Here is a 6,000-nt window from a genome sequence, read left to right as displayed (position 1 = left end):
ACCTTAAGGCTTAATTTAAAAGCCTAGAAGGAAATGCTTAAGTAAAACAACAACAACAACAAAATTGCAGAGGAAGACAGGTAAAACACTTGAGCTTGCCTGTAAATGGATTATTTTGATAGAATTGGGTTTGATCCTTATTTTGGCAGTGACGTGTGTGGTACACTGGCCAGGAAAGGAAGGAGAGGTCTGCATAGCAAATGGCACATTTCCATTGTTTATGTTCAGCATTTTAATAACATTAGTATTTGCACAGCTGAAGGAAAGGAAGGCACCCTGAGGATAGACACCATGAGGAACTCTAGAAGTTTGCTAACCAGAAAAACATGAGTTGGGAAAGAGCCATAAATGTTAATAAGCAAAAAGTACCTCAGCCAAGATAAACCTAGTACTGGGATACTAAATTCCAAAAGGAGTCAATAAGGAGCAAAATGAAATGATTATTTTGACAATTGTTAACTCTATTTTTTAATTTTTATCATGAAGGTATCAATACAGAGATATTCAGAGACAGGAAGTTGGAGATTTCTCCACAATATAGTGAAAACACAAAAGGCTTTACATGAGAGAGAAACACCTTTTAATTTCATCTTTGTAACTTATGATACATGGGGGACTTTAATCTCTCAGAACCTCAATTTCCTCATCTGCAAAACAAAAGAAATACCTAGCAAATATTAACTAAAAAGAATTTGTAACAGTTCCTTTTACTATTAGTTGGTGCCCTTAGGCCTTTATTTGTCTTGCAATATCTCATTTTAGCTAGTAGGATAATCACCACAGCTTTGTTTATAATCACCACTGCCCTTGCTTTGGGCCTGTAGGGAGATCAATTATAAGCTGGATCTTATTCATTATAGGAAAATAGAAACCATGGAAGGCATGGAAAGCCAATTAGCTATTAAGGAGAATGCACAGGGCTTTTGGGCTTCCCTGGTGGATCAGCTGATAAAGAATCCGCCTGCAATATGGGAGACCTGGGTTCAATCCCTGGGTTGGGAAGATCCCCTGGAGAAGGGAAAGGCTATCCACTCCAGAATTCTGGCCTGGAGGATTCCCTGGACTGTATGGGGTTGTAAAGAGTCAGACAGGACTGAGCAACTTGTGCTTCCCTGGTAGCTCAGCTGGTACAAATTCCACCTGCAGTGCAGGAGACTCCATTTTGATTCCTGGATGTGGAAGATCCGCTGGAGAAGGGATAGGCTACCCACTCCAGTATTCTTGGGTTTCCCTGGTGGCTCAGCTGGTAACGAATCCGCCTGCAATGGGGGAGACCTGGGTTCAATCCTTGGGTTCTGAAGATCCCCTGGAGAAGGGAAAGGGAGGAGTCTATGGACTACAGACAACTCCTATGCTGCATTTCATAATCAGTCTACTGCTAGGCCTGTGGAGTGCTCCCCTCTTCATCAGTGGAAGGCTTCCCATGATGGGCATCTCCACTTCAAGTAAAGGACTTTCTCCAAATCTATGAATACCTTCGACAACAATCATATGTCATGCCTCTTCTTAATCTGATGGTATCTAACAATCCTAAAACAGACTTGTGCAACACTTTGTGCCCTAACTGTGAACATAACGTGACTTTTACCTTTGCTGATTGTTCTGTTTTTGCTGTTTGCTCCCTGCATCTGTGACTGTGTGACTGGATTTGTTTCCAGCTACATGAAGGTTTTTAAGTTACAAATGGTTGCTCAAACTCCTGCCACTGTGGCAGTTTCCTCCAACTACTACTTGGGGCCCCTGGATCAGAGACCCTCAATATTAGGGTTAGGAGAATATGTTGCCTCACCAATTTAGGGAACTCCCCTTTCCCTGCTGCTGCTTCTGCTGCTAAATTGCCTCAGTCGTGTCCGACGCTGTGCGACCCCATAGACGGCAGCCCTGGCTCCCCCATCCCTGGGATTCTCCAGGCAAGAACACTGGAGTGGGTTGGCATTTCCTTCTCCACCCCTTTCCCTAGGCAACATAATTCTTCTAAAAGAAAAGGAGGGAATGAGAGGGTAACAGAAAGGAAGGCTAGGGGTCTCCAAATGGAGGAAATAGGCTGCAAGTGTCAGACATTTTTTATCTCTCTGTCAAGCAGCAGGAGGAAATAAGCTACAAGTGTCAGATTTCTGGCTTCTCTGATAGCTCAGTTGGTAAAGAATCCACCTGCAATGCAGGAGACCCTGGTTTGATTCCTGGGTCGGGAAGACCCCTTGGAGAAGGGAAAGGCTACCTATCCCAGTATTCTGGCCTGAGAACTCCATGGACTGCATAGACCATGGGGTTGTGAAGAGTTGAATATGACAGAGAGACTTTCACTTCACAGGGATTTTTTTAAAATTTAAATTTATTTATTTAAATTGGAGGCTAATTACTTTACAATATTGTATTGGTTTTCCCATACATGAAGATGAATCTGCCATGGGTGTACACCTGTTCCCCATCCTGAACCCCCCTCCCACCTCCGTCCCCATACCTTTTTGCAGAAACATAAGCCCATGTTTCCATAGACAGCCTCATCAGCTGTGAGTTTTTACACATTTTTATCCTTTCAAATAGATTCTTTCCTCCCAGGGTTACCACCATGTTTGAGACAATGAAGGCTGGTAAAGAACTGATCATCCTCTTAGATATGTCCTTCAACACTAGCCTGGGGGTTACCCTGTTTGGGTTCTGTGTGCATTAATTCAGAATTGAGCCTCAGTAATGGTAATGTGCTGTCGGCCCACCTAGCAGACAGTCAGCCCTCAGATCCTGGGCTCCCTCCCCCTCCCCTGGATCCTGCCCTAATCTCCAACTGTCCACAGCCACCTAATACAGACCTAAAATGGGACAAGGAGAAACACAGGATTTAAAAAAAAAAAGTGGCTCAGTCAGAGGAAAATGAATGTAGACCTTGTTTACCACTCTAAAAGGGCTCATGTTTACCACTGGCTGAATAAGGTTGTCTTTCATGGGTCCTCATGGTGTAGATTTTTGCTGGGTGGTATATAGGCAGTAAAATTCATCTTATTTTTTAAGATTAACTTAATCTTTTTTGTCTTTTAGCAGGTGCTAAAAGAGTTGGAAATGCAACTGTGGCAGGCCCAGAAATGGAAAGAATTTGGTTATAGGGGCGTTGAAAAGCTCCGCCAAGAACTTCTTCCTTAACTAGCCTCCTAAGGCACCAAATTTTACCATTCAGTTCAGTTCAGTCGCTCAGTCGTGTCCGATTCTTTGCGACCCCATGAACTGCAGCACGCCAGGCCTCCCTGTCTATCCACCAACTCCCAGAGTTCACTCAAACTCACGTCCATCGAGTCCGTGATGCCATCCAGCCATCTCATCCTGTCGTCCCCTTCTCCTCCTGCCCCTAATCCCTCCCAGCATCAGAGTCTTTTCCAATGAGTCAACTCTTCGCATGAGGTGGCCAAAGCACTGGAGTTTCAGCTTTAGCATCATTCCTTCCAAAGAATACCCAGGACTGATCTCCTTTAGAATGGACTGGTTGGATCTCCTTACAATCCAAGGGACTCTCAAGAGTCTTCTCCAACACCACAGTTCAAAAGCATCAATTCTTGGGTGCTCAGCTTTCTTCACAGTCCAACTTTCACATCCATACATGACCACTGGAAAAAACATAGCCTTGACTAGACGGACCTTTGTTGGCAAAGTAATGTCTCTGCTTTTGAATATGCTATCTAGGTTGGTCATAACTTTCCTTCCCAGGAGTAAGCGTCTTTTCATTTCATGGCTGCAATCACCATCTGCAGTGATTTTGGAATCCCATTATTTTGCCTACAATAGAAGAGTCTATCATTATCTTTACCACCAATTAGATCAAACTATTTAGGCCTTGAGGGGACAATAAAGTACTACTCTGTTTAAATTGGGATTAGGGAGACACTTCAAGGACAGGGATGATGAGTATGGCCAGTGTAGGTGCTGAGATCCCAGGGAGAGACTCTTTCCCAGTGTACAGTATGCATAGGGGCGGTGGGGATAGCCAAGGAGGGAGACAGTCCTGGGTCCAGAGGTGAGGAGGTGGGGCCTGATGGCAATATGACAAACCTGAGGAAAGTGTAATCTAGAGCCAGACCTCTGTGTAGATGAAACAGAATTATATTAACTGTGACTTGATTTAAAATTCAAATGCACTGGCTTTCAGAATGGACCATTTAAAAATGCAGTATAATAACCATTAAAGGTCTTTTTAAAATTTAGCTGTTGTGTCATAAAGCAATCGGATAGTATAACTGTCTTAAAGCTACAATACCAGTGACTAATTCTTTCTTCTTTTCAGAACAAATAATAAGTTAAAAACCAGAAAGCTATCAGAGATATGTACAAATGACTTTAAAATATAAGGCAAAACAATTTTAGGTGTCACTGAGAAATAAACAAAAACAAGTTAAGTTATATCCTTCAAAGCTTTTAAAATCTTTTAAAATAAACACTTTTCATTTTGGAAACCAAAATCAACATAGTAATTATTGTCTTTGGGGGACACCATTTCAACCCTTAAACTGTATATAACACAAAATTGGGAACATATAAAGGTCACCAAGTAGGAAAACCATCTTTCTAAATATATTTTAATTTTTTATTGAATAATGCAGTTGACTGTTTTAAGGTTTTACATCCTTTCATAGTGCAGGAATAAAATAGTAAAAGGGAAAATTAACACTCAACTTTTATTAAGTATTAAGAATTTCTAAAATTGTTACATGTAAAATGCCCATGGTTATAGGTGATAGATATTGTAACCTCCATTTTACAAATGAAAAAACACAGCTTGAGAGACTTGATGAATGTCACACCACTGTAAATGCTAAAGCCAGGAATATATAAGCAGATGAGAGATCTTGAGAAGAAATTTAAATTCAATGACTCGATTAACTGTTTCTCACTGGTACTTAATAACTTCAATGCAAACATTTACTTAGAAGCAAATGCAATAGGTTAACTTAAACCTTCTCTTGTGTTGTTGGAAGAGGGTGTTTGCTATGACGAGTGCGTTCTCTTGGCAAAACTCTATTAGCCTTTGCCCTGCTTCATTCCGTACTCCAAGGTCAAATTTGCCTGTTACCCCGGGTGTTTCTTGACTTCCTACTTTTGCATTCCAGTCCCCTATAATGAAAAGGGTGTTAGTTCCAAAAGGTCTTGTAGGTCTTCATAAAACTGTTCAATTTCAGCTTCTTCAGCGTTACTGGTTGGGGCATAGACCTGGATTACTGTGATATTGAATGGTTTTCCTTGGAAACGAACAGAGATCATTCTGTCGTTTTTGAGATTGCATCCAAGTACTGCATTTTGGACTCTTTTGTTGACCATGATGGCCACTCCATTTCTTCTAAGGGATTCCTGCCACAGTAGTAGATATAAGGGTCATCTGAGTTAAATTCACCCATTCCAGTCCATTTTAGTTCGCTGACTCCTAGAATGTCGACACTCACTCTTGCCATCTCCTGTTCGACTACTTCCAATTTGCCTTGATTCATGGACCTAACATTCCAGGTTCCTATGCAATATTGCTCTTTACAGCATCGGACCTTGCTTCTATCACCAGTCACATCCACAGCTGGGTATTGTTTTTGCTTTGGCTTCATCCCTTAATTCTTTCTGGAGTTATTTCTCCAGTGATGTCCAGGAGCACATTGGGCTCCTACCGACCTGGGGAGTTCCTCTTTCATTATGCATTTTCATACTGTTCATAGGGTTCTCAAGGCAAGAATACTGAAGTGGTTTGCCATTCCCTTCTCCAGTGGACCACATTCTGTCAGACCTCTCTACCATGACCCACCCCTCTTGGGTGGCCCCACATAGCATGGCTTAGTTTCATTGAGTTAGAAAAGGCTGTGGTCTGACTCTACACATGGACATCATCAGATGGTCAACACCAAAATCAGATTGATTATATTCTTTGCAGCGAAAGATGGAGAAGCTCTACAGTCAGCAAAAACAAGACCGGGAGCTGACTGTGGCTGAGATCATGAACTCCTTATTACCAAATTCAGACTTAAATTGAAGAAAGTA

The sequence above is a fragment of the Budorcas taxicolor genome, chromosome 6 (assembly GCF_023091745.1).
Source record: "Budorcas taxicolor isolate Tak-1 chromosome 6, Takin1.1, whole genome shotgun sequence".
Taxonomy (NCBI): Eukaryota; Metazoa; Chordata; class Mammalia; order Artiodactyla; family Bovidae; genus Budorcas; species Budorcas taxicolor.
This window is presented reverse-complemented; position numbering follows the sequence as displayed.